The sequence below is a fragment of the Ylistrum balloti genome, unplaced genomic scaffold (genome assembly GCF_031769215.1).
Source record: "Ylistrum balloti isolate Yb309-2 unplaced genomic scaffold, AGI_CSIRO_Ybal_v1 Utg371252, whole genome shotgun sequence".
Lineage (NCBI taxonomy): Eukaryota > Metazoa > Mollusca > Bivalvia > Pectinida > Pectinidae > Ylistrum > Ylistrum balloti.
The window spans coordinates 180799-201725 of NW_026782677.1; positions in this window are offsets into that span (position 1 = coordinate 180799).

The following is a 20927-nucleotide window of genomic DNA, read 5'->3' on the forward strand; positions in this document are numbered from 1 at the left end:
TGTACTTTTGTTGCTGAAACTTTCGAAAATCTCTGCTGGTGACGTCATTAACATGACAATCAGGTGAAGTTTCGATAATGACAATCTAAGATTATCCTTGTCGTGTCCATGTAAGGATTGAAATCGCGGTACAAGACACCACTAGAAGGAATGTAGACTATTCGAACAAGTCTCGTAACACGATTTAGGCAAATTTTATTTACAGGAAAAATCGAAAAAGTTATTTCACCGTTTTACATAACACAATCATTTAAATATCCGTTAATCATGTAGGAGTTTCAGATAACCGTTGCTAACTGTAACGTCTAAAGTTCCCTCCATTGTTAAGTAGTCTGGCAACAATCAAAAGTATTTGACGACAATGCCAATGGATTTTAGGACCACTAAGTGAGTTTGTATATTGCAATCACACTGAAATATCCCAACATAGACACGGTAGTATTGCATATCACTCGGTCGTATCTTCAGACTCTACAATAGCATCCCATTGTCCAGTTTTCGTTTATAAATTTTTTTTTCAAAACACCAAAGTGGAAAAATAATGATTATGCAAATTGGACGATGAGAGATTGAATAGTTTGTCATACCAGTGCTTATCTTCCTCTGTAAACTGAATGCCAGGCAAACAGTAGCAAGACTCAAGTTAAAAGACTGTGTCGGGAACAAAATCTATAACCGATCTGGGTTTGGCAAATGCTCAATGAGGATTTCTATTAGAGGGTTATATGTTTCCATGGTTATTTACGTTCGAGTTTCGGTTAGAGCAGTCAAACTTTAATCTAGATGAGATATCATCATTAGTCTTTCTAATGTGACCTGTATAACAACTTACTACACGGTTCAGTGGTATGGACTTTTTCATGCGGAGAAGTAATATTCGGAACATTCGTAGGGATAAAGGCTATAGCCAAAATAGGAAGAAAAATGATAAAATCAATCCCAAATAATTAGAGGACGTTGTTAATTAATAAGAGGAGGAAGGCAACAAGGAAGAGGAAGAATGAGGGAAGTGCTCAAGAAAATGGCTATTTACAGTGGAATTATCAGATAAATAGATGAGGAAAGGGGTTTTACTGCAAACCTGCTGATTTTGTCGTTGCAAAGTTTAAGTGCAATGTCAAATTTGAACAAGTTAGTGCAGTAATGGACCATAATAATTGCTATATCAACAATATATAGAAACTGCACGAAAACGCTAAAATAAGCTAGATATGTACATTAACAACACAATATTCAAAGAACGACGTAAGTGAAAATATGGTTATCAGTCATGATGACAGTATTCCGAGTCAAGGGATAGTATAACGGGGTAAGGGAGCAGATACCATAAAAGGCGAAGGAGACGTATAGGACGAATGTAAAAAGACTGGGAATTAGTATTATAGGAGGTCGTGACGTTAGTGTGTGATCGATTTTCGTTCACTTCCCTGTACCGACCAGTTCATTTAAAACTAAAACATACTGCCTCTCCTTTAACTACAATTTAATTACTTCATGTTTATTTCTGTTTGGTTGTATCTTTGTCGTACTTTGAATCAATTTTCATTTAATCTTAGTTGTTGCAAGAACAGGAAATAAGAAAATGTTGGCTATTACTGAACATTTTAGATACAATATGACTTTATATGAAAACGTTCGGTGAATGGCCAGACCAATACTTGCCAACAAATAAGACCTTGTAATGTGAAGATAAAAACTTGGGTCGATCATTTTTTCAGATACTTATCTTTTTTCGTAGATGTGTTTTAATTGCACTTCAATGTCCTTATTTGGTTTCGCTGAAAGTGACATCAAGCCATTGTGAAATTGACAACAGGTCCTTGTGTCATTGTCACGAGAGAGATCCGCGAGAGTGCCACCATGTTTGTTTTGCACTGTGACGTGCCAGCTCCGAATTTCTTCTCAATAAATCTAGTGCAGTTTGACATAAACTCGTATTGTCTTTAAGTTTTAATGAAATCCGTCAATGCCAAGTAGAGAAAGAGCATGGAAAGCTTGCGACAACGCCAGTCTTATTTTCAAAATCTTTTAAAACGACAGTTTGCATTTAATATACTTTTCTAAAACTTAAAACAAACAAAATACTGAAAAAGTTACAGCACATTTTTATAAGTACAAATTTATGACAATAAAAAAGATAATGTTTAAAAAGCATTTTCTTTGTATGAAAAGCTTTTCTCTTTTTCAGTATAATTGTAGGTTATTTCGATTGATAAGTATAAACTGGCTTTATTGAACAGTTATATTTGGGGACAAAAACTCACCTCAACGAACCTCCCAATGTACTACAATAACGTGAAGTTCGTTGAATTAGGTGTTACTAAATAAACATATCGGACTCGAGTGCCGGTGGCCAATTATCCGGTTTCATTTTATTTAAAATGGATGGAAATATTTACTCTATGCAAACTTGAAAGCAGGAAAAGTGTGTCTCTTTAATATCACCTGTTAAATGTCTTCATACTTTCAATTCAAAGTAACAAAATAACCATCACCTGCAACACTTTATAGAATTTTCAAGCATGGCATGTAAACACACATTTGTAAGATTTGATAGCGAGGTCCGGATAATCTCTTACCGTCATTGTTTCAGGCTTTTATTTGATACGTTGTGTCTCTTGGGTTGATAAACACCGCATCGCAGATTCCGGATATGACAAGATCTCTATTATAAAAGACGAAATGGCTATCTTTAGTCACAATTCAAATGAAGCAACTATATCAATATTTGTAGCTAACAATTTTAATCAATTGATACTTAAAGATAGAGGGTTTATGCCCAAACGTATCCTAACATGAAACTAAGGACTTAATGAGAACCTGACCATTAAGGTTCGGATTGGGTATACTTCCGCCGTTTTCAAAATTTTGTGTTTATTCAGTAACCAAGCATGCAATACCAATTTGATATAATTAGACACGTGCTGTAAATGATAATACCGTTATCTGAATCCAGGGAAAATATAAATCAGTGATTCAATAGCATTGAATTCGATTCAGAACAGCTATATCATCTTGTTAACAGACAGAAAATACACGAAAAAACATATCTATACTTTTATTTATATAAATTAATTGTACCTAAAAGCATACAAAATATTGGGAATGATAACAATTTTCATCATATTTTTAACAATTCAACCTTGAAGAAATAACGGTTTTCAATTTTTTTTCACCATTTTTCTAAGCTAACATGTCTTTTAGATTCAATATATATGATTCAGTTTTTAATGAACTCTGAGATAAACAAAGGTTACCTCCCCTTTTATCAGCTGATGAGAATTTTATCTGAAGTAATGATAAATTTTAATTGACCAACCAGGTAGCTATTGTATGCTATCTTTGTGTGGTAGCTTCCCTTGTGGTAGACTAAAAGGAATTATCTCGTAAACAGGTCCATTGTTTCAATGAAATTGAATTAGCAGACTTTAAAATGATGCGCGATCGTTTGGTATCACGCACGTCAAGCTAAAGGTCCGTCTGGAGTGTTGGGAACTATTTTGATATCCTTTTACTCACAACATGATTTGTTCGAAAAATAGACAGAAAATATGTATCTAAAATCATTTGAGGTACCCCAGGAAGATTTTAACTTGCATCCTGGGTTTTAAGGGAAGTGGGGTTGGGTGGTGGGGGTTGGGGTGGGGTTTGTTGGGGTGGGGGTGAAATGAAATTCTTAATTGTCGGATCTTTGAATCGCTTCAAGATCGAGAGTAGACATTCTTGTCCACAATACAATGCATTATGAGACTCTGTATCCCCAACCTATGGTACTTATATGTCGCAGTTGGTGCGATAGTCTAGGGTTCGTTCTCAATAGCGTTATCTTCTTGCAAGATATCGACAACTGACGACACATAAAACGGCGTTCTGAGGGCTGCAAGTTGGTGAAAATGGTGGGGAAGTTTTACAATGAATATAATACTTATTAAAGTTATATTGATCACTTTTAGGAAATATTCTATGTCTGTTCCATACGACATGTAGTTACACTCATAGATCCTCGTTAGTGTCCGTGTAGTTACACTCATAGATCCTCGCTAGTGTCCGTGTAGTTACACTCATAGATCCTCGTTAGTGTCCGTGTAGTTACACTCATAGATCCTCGTTAGTGTCCGTGTAGTAACACTCATAGATGTTCGTTAGTGTCCGTGTAATTACACGTGTTTGATACTCGATAGTGTCCGTGTAGTTACACTCATAGATCCTCGTTAGTGTCCGTGTAGTTACACGTGTTTGATACTCAATAGTGTCGGTGTAGTAACACTCATAGATGCTCGTTAGTGTCCGTGTAATTACACGTGTTTGATACTCGATAGTGTCCGTGTAGTAACACTCATAGATGCTCGTTAGTGTCCGTGTAATTACACGTGTTTGATACTCGATAGTGACCGTGTAGTAACACTCATAGATGTTCGTTAGTGTCCGTGTAATTACACGTGTTTGATACTCGATAGTGTCCGTGTAGTTACACTCATAGATCCTCGTTAGTGTCCGTGTAGTTACACGTGTTTGATACCCGATAGTGTCCGTGTAGTAACACTCATAGATGTTCGTTAGTGTCCGTGTAATTACACGTGTTTGATACTCGATAGTGACCGTGTAGTAACACTCATAGATGTTCGTTAGTGTCCGTGTAGTTACACGTATTTGATACTCGATAGTGTCCGTGTAGTAACACGTGTTTGATACTCAATAGTGTCGGTGTAGTAACACTCATAGATGCTCGTTAGTGTCCGTGTAATTACACGTGTTTGATACTCGATAGTGTCCGTGTAGTAACACTCATAGATGCTCGTTAGTGTCCGTGTAATTACACGTGTTTGATACTCGATAGTGACCGTGTAGTAACACTCATAGATGTTCGTTAGTGTCCGTGTAATTACACGTGTTTGATACTCGATAGTGTCCGTGTAGTTACACTCATAGATCCTCGTTAGTGTCCGTGTAGTTACACGTGTTTGATACCCGATAGTGTCCGTGTAGTAACACTCATAGATGTTCGTTAGTGTCCGTGTAATTACACGTGTTTGATACTCGATAGTGTCCGTGTAGTTACACGTGTTTGATACTCGTTAGTGTCCGTGTAGTAACACTCATAGATGTTCGTTAGTGTCCGTGTAATTACACGTGTTTGATACTCGATAGTGTCCGTGTAGTTACACTCATAGATCCTCGTTAGTGTCCGTGTAGTTACACGTGTTTTATACTCGATAGTGTCCGTGTAGCAACACTCATAGATCCTCGTTAGTGTCCGTGTAGCTACACTCATAGATCCTCGTTAGTGTCCGTGTAGTTACACGTGTTTGATACTCGATAGTGTCCGTGTAGTAACACTCATAGATCCTCGTTAGTGTCCGTGTAGTTACACGTATTTGATACTCGTTAGTGTCCGTGTAGTTACACGTGTTTGATACTCGTGGTTACTTGGATTGACATGGCGGATGTTTTCGATGAAGAAGACGTTTACCCTTCAGAAACACGTGGTCTATTGCTTGATGGTATTGTTTCTTTTCATTTTCTTTCTGATTTATATCTGCTACTATATGCCAAGCAGTTTACATACAGTGTAGTTTTCATTGGGACGCTTGATATTCAACTCGAGTATATGCTGCCAATCGCTCGACTGACCAGGATTTTTTAAATACAGATTGCAAATGTCGCAATTTTTACATTAAACGATTAGTTTAGTTTAAACATATTTTATTGACAATGACATTGACAATATGATTAGTCAGCAAGTTTTACCAACTTATAAATGACTTCTCCTACAACATACACATAAACATTTACATAAATATGGTCACGTGGTGACATGAAACTATTATGATAGTCTTTTTATGTAAAATGTATAAGTGGACAAAAAATAAAGAAACAGACAGAGAAATAAGAAAAGGGTGTGGCATATGGAAAGAGAGATAGAAAGAGGGATGTAGAATGGGAGAGAGAGAAAAAGAAAGAAAAAAAAGGGGGGGGGGGGGGGAGGGGGGGGGGAGGAGGAGAGAGAATTTAAGTGAATCTTCCTGACCTTCCTAGGAATGTTTGGACCGATTTGGCCATTTTAAGGTTATCATCCACAGAGATATTAGAGTCACCATTGCAAAGAATATTTACATTAACAATACCGCCATACCATATTAATTCTTGGTATAGTGCTCTACGTTGATCAGCATATAAAGGACAATTAAAAAAAAGATGATAAGAATCCCCACACGGGTGCCCACATTGACACTCTGGTGAATTACAAGATTAGCCCTAAAAAGATCATAATTGAGTGGACTTGCACGGTTTCGGAGACGACAGTGGATGATATTTAATTTTCTGGAGCCATAACTAATAAATTGCTTGTGGAGAGTACTATTCACAGAAGATTTTTTAAGATTTAGCTTGAAAGAATTTAAAGTGGGTGAATTTCTAATATCATTGTTGCCTAAATTCAATGAATATTGTTTAAACATGATCTCTCTTCAAATAGCAGAACTTTATCGAATGCTGAGTACGGTTTCAAGTAATCCAACGAAAACCAACGGATAGTTTAGAAATGTATCCAGTGATCTCTTAATGATTTTCATAATTACAACTAAGACAAAATATTAAAACTGCTTTTTAGACTTAATATCCGTGATCTGATGCTATTTATATACATTGGTAACGTCTACCTTTCCTTAAATCCAAGAATTACTTTTTCCCAAGATGTGCTAAATGATGAATAATATTACATTTCTTTTATTGATCTTAAGTTGAAAGAAATCTTAAAAGTATCTTTCAACGACAAATATGACTGAAAAAAACATACTGCTTTTGATGAAAAATGATGTTTTAAATTTTCTAATTCTACATTAAATTTTGTATATGTGATATAGTTTTAGAGTACTTCTTTAGATTAGCGTTCCTATATTTTTCTTCTATATCTGTTTTATATAGTAATAGTATTAAGCGCAGTCCCCAAGGACGCTTGTAATTCATACATGCAGTTTCGTGTGTTCTTCTTCTACGAATTAAGTGATCTTCAGCGCAATTAGGTTCACCTATTATCATTACGGAAAGTCGTAATCTTACAAATTTTAGTTCATTACAGGCCCTAATTGGTACTTATTTCGCACATTAACTCGTCTCGAACCCACTAAGTCTCTTATCGTATTACACGAATGCTTTCAACGCAATAAATTGCTGAAAAGTGTACACATTTTAAAATTTAACGGTCGTAAATTTTCGTGTTAAAAAAATAGAAGAAAAAAAGTCTATTATCTTCAACAAGGAAGATTTTTTCGCTGGTTTTGTGAAGAACTTGTTTATTTTTCTGAGATTTGTTCAATTAACACAAGGCTATCTATTCCATCGGATGTACAGGCGTCCGCCAAGGTTGTTTGTCTAGGTCCCACTCATTGAAATGCATTGTTAGCTTACTTTGGATAATTTTTATAATTGTATCATCAGTATTCTTAATATTTACAGCACCAAATCAATATGTTTAAAAATATATCGAAGAAAAATAGCTTTTAGTGTTTTATGATATAGCACGAAAATATTCAGATAAATTCTTAGCAGTTAAAAAGTTAGTTTACAGTAGAAATAAGCTATTTTGATGTATTCCAATCGAACACATATCTTTGTATGTTTAACCACTGTTGTTTCTTTACGTAATGAAATACCGGTTGTTAAAGTGATTTTATCACGGTACGGAATCAATTAAAACTTTTCTAATCTATTCATTTGACAACATGTTGTCTTGTAATTGAAAATTCTCGACGAACTTTAGGCGGTGTCCGAGTAAAGAGCGTCTCTGTGATCAGCGACTCACCAAAGGGCAGGAATCCCATTGTTTAGTCACATGCTTCATTCAGATAACAAAGAAAAACGTTCAAACGGAACTGTCATAGGATATGACAACAAAAAAACAGTCTTTTTTTTTATCTACAAATGAAGTGATGGGAAATTAATTTCTGTTATCTATGTTTGAAACGATTAATTGATTATTTACGGAGTTTGTAATTAAATGAAAAATACTGTTCGTGTGATACTTCAAACATACACATTACGTATATTATAGTGTAGTGTTTCTGATGTATCTAATTCAGATCGGACATAAAGATTAGTTGTATGTTAGGATAGACACTTGTCAATAAGATCTTCCATAAGGTGACCTAAAAACCAGGCTGAACTTTTCATATCATTGGCTATAACTAAAAGAACAATCGTAAAAGAAGAGACACTGAAACGTTATTTTGCGATCAGAATTTTAAGATTACGTTCATGTTATGTTAATGTTGCAGTAGTATATCAAAAATTAAAAAATGTGATGACTTTTCGGTCACATAAAATGTCAGTTTCAGAGATGTATTTTTGAAGATTCGGCTTGATTCATTTTTCAAAGTTTATGGTATTGGGAACAACACACATCTAGCCTTTATCATGATTTGAAGAGCCGGGACATCTCAATGAGTAGATCTTAACTTAAGGTGCCTGGTTCGACGCTCCATACCCGTGGCTGTTTGTGTTTCTCTGGAGGCTGAGAAACTGATCAGTCTGTGCTTTGTTCTGTATATGGCGATATACTTTACCCACAATTTCTGGATGACACACGGCCTCCCGTATGTTGTTCAGTGAAGCAGTAATCTGCTTCTTCGATGCAGAATGACGATGGCTTTTCTACGGGCGATAAACCTAGCAGTCTGAGATCATGTTTAGATGATCTCTTTAAAAATTAAAATATACACGATTTCGTTCTACCATATGTTTGATATTGTGTTATTTCATATTTCTTTCTTGTACCCATGCTGTCACCGGAAATCTTTAATTCCTCAATACATATATTATCTTTCTAAGAATTGTCTTTCGTTTTATTTCAAATAGATTTGTCTTTTTTATGGTAAATATAGACAATTACACAGCAGAAACGATGTGGGAGAAAATGGCCTGTTTTTACAAAAGTGATCTCACTTGGATTTATCTTATTTACATATATGGGATTCCAAAGGTTGGTGGATTTGAATTCCATTTAAATCAAATCAATTTTCTATTTTGCTGGAATCTCGTCAAACTGCACAATGCATTAGATTTCTATCATGGAAATAAAAAAATAGTATTTCTATTTTATTATAGATTTTTTGTACCAACGTTTCGATTTTAAGTTGAATGTGTCTAAAAACCTGAAAGCTCTTAATTCCAAAGATTGTTTTTCGAATTCCATGACACCGATTATCTATTGCGAACAAAGACAAATAAAATGACCTAAGTGTAAGCCGAATTGTTATCCTGCCGACTTTAAAGACGAGTACGCGTACCTACACTAGCATGAAAATCCAATTTGTTTTTCATTTAATATACATGATGTATAACTTTCAAATCGCAATAGAAACAGAGTTCAAAGCTTTATATTAAGGGTATATGCTACCATTGAATTTCGAATCTTGATTTGTGAGAGAGTTGTTGTTTTTTTTGTTTTTTAAGATTTTACGATTGGACGTTCACTAGTCAGTCTGTGTATCGCCTTGTCCAAGGCAATATCTTGAAATTTTGTAAGTGAACCTCTCACATGACTGCAAATTATAGCCTTCTTCAGAAACTTATCAATTGGTGGTAGTTTACAATCGAGAAATACTAATACACTTTGCAGCAGAGATGGGGGAATGGGGTGGGGTGGGGTGGGGAGGGGGGGGGGGGGGGGGGGGGGGGGGGTTCATCCTAAAGTCTATATGCTTTCGATATATTATTTTTATTATTATTTTGATTAAACAAAATCTTAATTCATTTTTTGATAACATCTTACACTCTTTGCCAAGTACATAGTTCTTTTTTAGCGTTAAGTCTGAATTTGAGTTAAGTCAAGAACCAATTTAATTTTTAATAATTTCACAACAATGTCTTCATATTGTATGTGGTTTAATTGAGAGAGAGAAAGTAGGGGGGGGGGGAAGAATGTTTTTAAAAGTAACTGTAATTTTATGTATCTGGAAGCTTCGCATTTTATTTCTTCTAATATGATATAATTGTGTCTATTTTTTCTCTTCATTAAAAATCCAAATTGAGTACAATGCAGTTATTGGTGTTCCAGTCGCCCCCTTCCTTTCCTCCGTTCCCGCTCCCCCGTACCGTAATAAGAGAAGCACGCACCTGTTAATGTAATAATGAACATCCCCTCTTTTGTCAAAGAAACAGTAATAAAATCAATTTCTTTTCAGAGTGTGTCATGCCGATGACATATTAGAAAGACGAATAGATTTCCTTGTGTAACATCAATAGAAATGGTATTTTAAAGAGGACCTGTGACACTTTCTAAACATGTACCGTACTTCCCGACAATGGGTACAGAACCGTACCATTGGATGTTTGAATAACAAGTCGTGAGGATTTGGTGTTTACCAGCTTTATATAAATTACATTCTATTAGTAAATACACCGCACATATTGAGACATCGAAAATTAAAACATGCTCTCTCGAGCTAATATTTAAGCAACTAATTGACCGATGACACATTCCAAAGTTTTTTAATTTCAAAACCTATATTTATATATAATCCAAAATTAGATCGATGTCACTTTCTGTATCAGTTGTTTAATTGTTTTCCAATTAAATCGATGAAAGAAGAACGTGCCGTCGAAAATACTTGAAAAATCAATATCTCCCGTCCTTCGTTATATTGGAACTGAAATAGACATCTCCGTATGAAATATACATCGGGGTGATTTTGACAGCTGTTATTCAGTAGGATGATACAAGGCATTGTTTCCCTAACCACTGTCTTGTGTGGTACGCCTCACCAAGACGTAGCGGAGTAGTCATAAGTTTAAAATGTAAATAGTTCTGACATCGAAATCAAATATTTGAAGTGTATGACGTCTGAAAAGATGGCTAAATCTTGAGTTCTCAATGTTTGTCAAATTTATTAATTGTTCTGAACTGTCTATTTATGCTTCCGTTTTAACACTCCAGATAGGATTTAATTCAATTAATGCTTCTACGCTGAGTGTATAAGACTATGGAAGAGCAATGTGGTTGGGTTTGAGTTTGTACGCCGATCGTGCCATAATGATATCCCTTACAGGTATTTGCTAATCACACAGGTCAAATAAAAACTCTCCCCGACCTAAATCTATTTAAAAGGCTTATTTAACGCACAATTATCAGAACTAAAAAATGACATGTGTATTCAAAGATATGAGAACGAAACTGAAAACGACGTGATATGAGTGGTAAGCTTGAAATCTAAAGTGTTAATAACATTACGAATGCATACGTCATGGTGGTGTTCATTCTGATGTTTTTTTGCACAAAACGTTATTACAGAAATGTAATAATAGTAAATTACTGTAGATAAAAGTGCGTTTAAACCTGTAAATGAATTAGTTTTATAGTGTGTTGATAAATCAGTTTGAAGTATATAAGTTGTACATACACGAAAATGTCTAGGGCTGGTCCTGGATACATTTTTAAGTATAGTCAAAAATTGCACCTGCATGTCAAAATATTACCTGTCAGTTTTGCTAATTACTGTTTCAAGTGCTCTTCTAATCTCAAATTAAGATTAATGATACAACTTTACAACTGTTGAAATTTGAACATTTTCTCCCGTATTTTTGCTTCAAAATATATGTTGAATATTTAATAAACACTTCTTATATACATGTCACATCTTTTAGTGTGTATACCTAATGAATAGGGTCAACAATTGGGCTGAAACATGTTTATAGACAGGGAAAGTAGGAATGTTACAATACATTTTCCCATATTAAAAAAGAAAATTGCATGACATAATTTGACCGGGAAACCGCTTAAAGGATTATTTTCGAAGGCTCAGCGTTTCTGTCCTGCTGAATACATCTCCGCACCATTTGTACAACTGACATATTCCAATACAAATCGGTGTTGAAACTGCGTCAGTATTCCTTTCATTTCCATCAAAGAGGTCCTAGTTTTATGATCTCTCCTCTGTATCTCCATACTAATGAACTCCTGCTATCTGTAAAACATCCAGAGCATTTGGAATTTTAATATTTTTGGGACGTGTCGAGAAGTACAGGTAAAGACAGAACCATTGGTTTTTGACTAATGTATGATCACAAAACTTATCAAAAATTATGCAATTTTTAAATATTCTACTTACCAAAATAAATTTTAAGTTCAGGAATAAGGAAGGAGCACTTGTTGATAACATGTTAAGCTAAAAAGCGTTGATGGTTTTTGTGAACATCGCAAACATACAGTGAAGTATGAAACTCGTTATGGCGTGTTTCTAAATTTGAATTGATTATACATATGCGACTATTTCAAACCTTCGATATGGTTTTCTATTGTTTAAGAATTGACCCACCTTGAGAATTTCTGTGTTTGTAGAATATTCTAACATTGTCCCGATCGTTGTAGCGGTTTATCAGGAAAGTTGACATTTGAACGGATTTGTATTTTCTCTTATCATTTTGAAATGGATCGTTTGAGCTTTTAAGTCTTCAGGTATCTATTTAAAATGTTAACTATGACAAATAAACCTTCGAATTGGATACCATAACGTTTGATTTTTTTTAAACTATGTACTTTCTGTGCATTTTAAATTGACTAAATTTAACGAATGGCTTTTCTCTGCAAGTTATTGTGTTTTACGAGAGGGAAATGCTTCCTTCAACCGCAAAGGGGACAATCTCCAGCGATAATTTGAATATTAAAGACTCCCTTTTTCTTCTTATCTTGGCATAATTGAGTTATCAAAATTTTTATATAAAGTTAGATCTTATCAAAATGTGTATAATTTTATCGAAAGTGTGAAAATGCCATTTTTATTCTTATTTCTTTCATATGGGAGTTGTATGATACTACCATCTGATTGAGATAGCGATCTCCTATATTAAACATCTACATTTGCAGAAAAGGAAATGTAATTTTGATAAGAGGTTTTCTCGGTGCGTTTCTTGATATCAATCGGAATGAAAGGTAATCAGATTCAAATTAGATTCAAATTAGTGAACTGTAATGTCTTCTCCCACATGACTAATTGAGCTGTTGTCCCAGCATTTACTTGGCTGAGGCTGAATCAGATGTTTACCGATGTTTTAAAGCAGTTTAACGATCTTAAATGAAATTTAAGTAAAATCAAATATCATTTACTTAATTAAGCAGACCGAGAAAAATGACACTCGAAACGCTTGCAGTTGGATTTATACAGTTTTAACGAGATTGTAAATTATATTAATCATGCACCAGGGACGAACAACACGTTTTATGGAGTGGTCAGTGTGATGCGCTTCGGCGACCATGCTTATTAACTTATTTATTTTGCCATCCGCAAGTGTGAGTGACGAATGGATTGGCTAGCATGAAACTTAAGTTATTTTTTATCCATGTAAACAAATTGCATGTAAATAAATTCTGGACCACCATCCTTAACTATCGGTCAATGGTTAATGACAAATGTATAAAGGCCCCCGGATACACCAAGGAGATGCCAGTAAACTGAATACATGTACATTTAATTACACCTCTTTAACGCATTGCTTTCCTTACCCTAAGGCATTTTCAGTAAGGGAAATCACAAAAATGCGAAAGTAATCTCTTCGTATCAATAAGAAACAGAGGAGAAATAAAAGCTTCACTTTGACGTTGTTAAAGGTCAATGTGTGAATTCACGTGGTATACCCAAGTCAGATATATGGCAGATTTTACCACGATAGAGAGAAGTTGGAAGCATACAAAATAGGTATACTATCATCTGTAAACCTAATAGCAGTGTTTCACGAGTGTATTTCAAACATGAATAGACACGTTGGACTTGAGATGACCATGTACAAATACAGAGGGTAAGCTGAACGCACGGCTGTACCGTTCATCAGGGACCGTATATATGATCAGATCGCGGAGGTCATCCTCTTCCTATTCTCTACGACAGAGGAGATTAAACTAAGCGCTGGTGACATGACTAGCAACAACCTCCCGCCCACTTCATTCATCCCACTCAGATCTCTATAATAAAACTGAAACTAACTCCAACATAGCTTTCACAAAACTCGTTGTGCATCCCCTCTATGTTCGCTAGTTGGGACGAGGTGTGCGTTTATATGTTATAATTATTTGCCAAAAGAAATCTATCTGGAGAGGTTATATACATGTGGGTGTCTTATTGGAAGGAAAATACAACTAAATGGAAAACCCCACATAAAAAGAATACTAATATTCTATCTAAAACATAACGTATTTATGTAACGTCATGACACATCAAACGTTTCTACTAATATTCTATCTAGAACATTACGTATTTATGTAACGTCATGACACATCAAACGTTTCTACTAATATTCTATGTAAAACATAACGTATTTATGTAACGTCATGACACATCAAACGTTTCTACTAATATTCTATCTAAAACATAGCGTATTTATGTAACGTCATGACACATCAAACGTTTCTACTAATATTCTATCTAAAACATAACGTATTTATGTAACGTCATGACACATCAAACGTTTCTACTAATATTCTATCTAAAACATAACGTATTTATGTAACGTCATGACACATCAAACGTTTCTACTAATATTCTATCTAAAACATAACGTATTTATGTAACGTCATGACACATCAAACGTTTCTACTAATATTCTATCTAAAACATAACGTATTTATGTAACGTCATGACACATCAAACGTTTCTACTAATATTCTATGTAAAACATAACGTATTTATGTAACGTCATGACACATCAAACGTTTCTACTAATATTCTATCTAAAACATAACGTATTTATGTAACGTCATGACACATCAAACGTTTCTACTAATATTCTATCTAAAACATAACGTATTTATGTAACGTCATGACACATCAAACGTTTCTACTAATATTCTATCTAAAACATAACGTATTTATGTAACGTCATGACACATCAAACGTTTCTGCGTATAATATCAAATTATGTAAACTTTGTGTAAGTGTATAGTGATGTGGAAGGGGTGGTGTTGTACATGTACAAGTTGAAAAAAACACGAGCATTATATCAAGCTTAAAAGGACATGTCGCCGCTAAGTTGAATAGACCATTGATATGTCAGTTTCACAAAGACTGAACTCACTTTCCTTCAACAGGTAATCTTGGAAATAACATAGGAATAATTTGCTATTTGGGTTGATTAACGAATGACATAATCAATTTCACCAGAAGTAATAAATAATTTGAAACCTTTTATTTACCCAAGTGTAGCAATCAGCGTATTAACTTTTCTAGACTTATCTATTGCCGCGTCTTGTACTATGTGCACCATGTAACATTTTTTTAAGCGTTTATTTTTTCTCTTTTGAAAAAGATGTATAAATATATGTTCAATAGGTCAACATAAATGAATTTTCATGAAACCGCCGAAAGTGATAACAATAGAAAGTAGACTGCTTTTAATTATGTCTAACTTTTCCATAACGTTTAATCCTGGCCTCAGGTATATAGATATCATTCTTCAAAGGTTAATTAATAGTTGTGGTGGAAGGAATGAACCCTGCCTCACACCGCAGTACGCATATAAAAGCATTAACGACAAATATATCACACAGGAAATTTAATGATTAATTAATTTTCTCGATTATATCCTGTCGATTTGGGGAACCACAGGATTGTTAAGACTTGATTGTGGGTCATCATGATGCCTAGTTTACATTCTGATTTATTAGCGTAAATTACAAATCTGGTTCCAAGAGTCATCTCCGCCCTTTCTGTCTAAGTGAAAAGGTGGGAGGAATAGCTTACAGAAGATAATAATTAGACCCCGCTACAAACGGACAATCACAAGCGCTTGACCTACCCCGATGCATCCTGTTAATCGGGTGCTTGCAGCTTGGATCTCGCAACGTGTCTGCTGTGTGAAATACGGCAATGTAACATGATCGTCTACTTGTTTCTATATATCTCACGGTTGAATGACTTTGTACCCCGTATTAATGGGCTAAATCTCCAACAGATTCGCTTTTGATGTAACGATAGCGTCCATTGGCTACTAATTGGTCATGCCCTTTACTCGATCGTTCAGTCTACCAGCTTTATCACCGTAAATTGTCTAAATTCGGAGTCTCGTTATCCTGTGGTCATACCAAATAGACGGAGCGTTACACCATACATAATCCCTCAATAGTTTCACTGCAAGTGAAGCCGACAAATACACCCGAACACTTCTGTGTTAAATGCAATTCATATCCTATCAGTTTCCACACAACTACCCTGAATTGGCCCTTTTAAAGCCACTTTATCCGTTTCTCGATACTTGAAATGATCTTCGAATGAAAAGAAACAATAGAAACTCAATCCGCCATTAGCATAGTTTTAAGTTTAATTATATGGGTTTTATTTTACCCGTTACGCTAATAAATTTGAGAGGTTCACGATAATGTATCAATTTGTAATGTAGTAAATAATTGGTGTTGCTATAATGCGAATTTTGTTGTGATCTTCATGCTTTGTCATTTTTTTAGGACATTTGTCTTCTTTATTTTCATTTCCATTGTGTTCACTCCATAATGATTGTCAGCATCTTATATACATTGGAATTTCTTGTATTTTTTCCAAGGCCAAAGTATGATCAGAAAAAAAACAGATTCTTTCCATACAGCCCCTAATAGATTTGTAGTGCTGAAACAATTTTGTAATATCATGATTTCATTAACATTGGTTATTATTTCACAAATTTGAGTAATAGGTGGATCAATTTGAGTCTTTATAGACGAAGTATTGCGTTGTTTCAAATTTATTTCATTTGTTGTTTTCAAATTATTCTATCTGGACAAATTCGTGTGTGTAATGAATTAGACTAGCAAGTCCTGAAGTGAGAGAAAATTGGTGTTTTGAAATCCATACAAAATATGCTGGCGTGTGAAACACTATCAAAACCGATGACGACTGCTTGTTTTCCGGTAATGCCAAAGAGGAATTTGGATAGAAATATTGAGAATGTAGACATCTGAATTTGACAAAGCACGAAATAATCATTTGGAAAATAGTCACTTCTACTTAGAATTGAAAAAATATGATATTCTTGAGATTATATCTGTTTTATTTGTATATTCATGAATACGGAAATGAATACTTACAGCGCCATTGTAAAATTTTGTTTGCATAACGTGATATCAAATTATTGTAAAAATCCAATTACGTAGGTATTCAAGATAATATGAATATCCTATTACAAAATGATAGACGTTAGTCCTGTGCCGAAGTCAAATAATTTTGTTATACAGTGGCTAAATATAAAAATATGACGATGTCGTATTTGAGCCTAACAAATGGGTCGAAGCTTTAATTGGAGTGTACCACAGAATAAAAAATGTGTAATAATTCTTCCAAAATCTGTTGAATCAAAATGCTTTTTTATATAGAATAAAACACAACAAAATGTCATGATGATAAATCTTACCGGTAATCGGTTGAATCAGTTACTGAAGATCTCCGGCCAAGATTGAAACGATAATAAAAAAACAAAAGGAGATTACTTTGTCAAAAATGTTAAAACAGAATGTCAGCTATAGCAGAGTTCTTTAAAAAGCTTAGAAAGAGATTTCCGGACAAATGAATTTACAACATAGGGATGCTAAAATCATGATATGTCAAAAATTTCCACATGGATACCAAAAATAACAAGTAAAATAATAGATCGAAGAGCTTACAAATTATTTACCTTTTTCATGAATGATTGTCTTATATTTGTTGTTTGTCATAACGCGATTCTTTCGTTTAATGAGACCTGTCAAATTTATCATATCTTTCTGTATTAATGCGTTTCTCGTATTGATTTTTTTTAAAAAAGTGCACGCATTTAAAATTTCATCAATTCAGGATTGCAAATGAAAGGACAATCAATGCCATATTTTTCGTTTTTTAGACATCTTTATGTTAATCAGTGGTTTGATGCTGTCTTCATGTCTGCATTTCAATCAGAAACGACCTTATTAACAATTAAGCATTTTACAATAACTCATAACAATGGTTTGTATTGTGCATATATTGTCAATTTCAACAATCTACGCATGGCAGATGTTTATAGAACTATTACTTGTTTTATGGAAACATCATATTTCGACCTAATCGAGTGTAATTTTAACTATATAATGGTTAAAGGTGTTTGTCCATGCGCTAATTAGAAGACAAGACATATCAATTTTATTTAATCAAGCTGAAATAATTATCCAAATTAGTACAAATGAGGGCGGACGCTTTTCTTATCTGTTATTAAATGTGTAAATTGCGCGGCATAACTCTTTGTTATTCACATTTCTATAGAATATAGTATTGCGTGTTCATGAATATTTCATGTAATATATTGTTAAAACGGGAAACAGAAACTAAAGAAGAATGTTAAAGAAATTTTAAATAAGTGCAAAATTTTGACATGCATTAAGTTTTTTTTTTTAAATCTTTACATGTAATGAAGTAACATTATGTATCAGTAAGCACTAAAAAGCTGCAGAACAAAAGCTTAAGTCAGCTTCTCTTAATTTCTATTTATTTTTAATTTTTAGGTTTCAGCCAAAATGAAAGGTTTGATGGACTCTTTAGAATTTCTACAATATCATATCAATTCTAAATTTGTGTATGGGTCTATTTTTGAGTCTTGTGTTAGAGATAATTTAAGTTTTTCCAATTGACACAATCTAAGCAATAAAAGCTTTTAATCTGTTGTTATTCTCAGATATATTACCTTCAAACTTTTCTGTCTTCTCTTTATGTCAATATATAACACATATGTTGGTTCATCTCCAACTTATCGGTCTCAACCTTATGTCAATATATAACACATGTGTTGGTTCATCTCCAACTTATCTGTCTCCACTTTACGTCAATATATAACATATGTGTTGGTTCATCTCCAACTTTTCTGTCTCCTATTTATGTAAACATGTAACACATGTGTTGGTTCACAACGATATCTAACACAAACCAAACCTTTTTCTGTCTCTATTCGAGACTTGCATGGACCATAAACAATGCATAAAAGATTGAACCACAAAATGCACTTTTAGTTGGCTATAGAATTTTAAGACTTGTGACTATGGAGATACTATGGTGCATTGATATTTTTGAGGACAAGGCTACCAAAAATCACATTATTACCATTCTACAAATAAATATGACTTAATCTGATAAGAAACTAATACATCAAGAATAATACTTCAAACATCATTAATGTGGAAAGATGTACATTATATGAATATTTTTGACGTTATTTGTCAACACAAGTAATCCTCTTTAAAATTCTGTCGTCACCCACTTTACGGTGTAACCATTGAAGTGCTACAGTAAAATGTTAACACTTGTCAGGTCTGTTGTAACCTGTTGAAGTTATGGGAGGCGACTGATTGTTCACCATCTGCAATACAAAGGTCGTTACCTTACTGATATTTGTGTAAGGAACATTGCAGTTCCGAATAGAACCCTATCCAACTGGTATCATCCTGTCTAGCTCTCAGCATGCTAAACTTCGACAGGTGATGACCCTACTGTTTCCGAGTCTTCAACTTCAGGAGTATTCATGAAACTACATTTGATCTACTGGCTTCAACGTGACAGCTCTTTTCTTTCTTTCATTTTGGGAAACGTTATGCCCTGGTAATATAAAATGATAGACGTGATTTGTTATTTCAAATATCTGAACGCGGGTTGGTTACTTTAATACTGCATGAAACCCGTTTCATCTAAAACCGTTTAAGTGATCGAGATATTTACAAAGTATATGAGTCTTTTGAATACTTGCTTCTTACAAGCTATGCAGATGGAGGAAAATGACGATCACCAATAATCTTTGGATGTATCCAGGTACAATCATCTAGAAAGTTACGTTGGAAACAAAAACATATGAATGAAATGTCAACATAAGAAATCAGAACGTTATGACGAACCAACATTTCATTAAAAACGAGGTTAAGAAGAGAAACACAACTGAAAATATGTTGTAATATAGTGTGTACAGCATATGTGATTTCACGGAAGAATGTTGAATTGTCATAACATGTACATCTATCCTTATAAATTTAATTATGAACACCTGTGTGTCTCATCAATATATAAGATCTAACCCTCCTGTAAATATTTTCTATAGTTGTTTATAAATTCTATCGCAAAATAGCTCGCATCGTAGATCTATGGAAGTATTACTGTTGTGTGTAATTGCTCTATCCACTTCGCCTCAAATCCTGTTCACTAGTCGTCAACAGCTCAGCTATCGCTCATCTTTCCACTAGCATTATTTCCCCTCGCAGGATAAAAATAACGTCCCTTCAAATAGCTCCAAGATGTAATATGAAGAGTCGTCAAATAGTAAGCCATCCAACCTGCTGTTGCACCCTGCGGGAAATAATTTCGGATGGTAACATTTCGAGTGACGCCTGGCTGGTTGTAACATGTTTATAGTTTTCCTCAGGGCGCGATTCACACGATGACCTTCTCGATAATAATAATGATTGTTTTCTTTATCTTTAAATTATTCTCATTGTTTTATACGACGCATAATCAACAAAGAAAAACAATTTTGCCCATCCTGAAATAAGAGATATTGAAATATATTTGAATATGATTGAAATGCCGTTACGGTCACCGCGTTTTATGGTAACCGTTAGGTGACACTATCCACAAAGATGGTTAACACATTTGAAAGCCATCCTACCCTCTTAAGGCTAAGATCAGCACTAGTCATATGTATATACAAGTGCACGAGTTCTACTTTTAATATATAATTACAATTATTATTAAGCTAAATAATAGTTATGAAATCAAAACGCATAAAATCATTTTCATTTTTATAATGATAATACTATTTTAAAATAATTTCAAAGTAATGGTAGGTCTACTACATCTATCACTGTAAAATATGCGTTCCTTTACTCACACTTTACATAAGTCGTGTCCTCAAACATGTATGTGGTCTCATAGACCATGTTCTTTCTTTATATTTGAAAACCATATGAA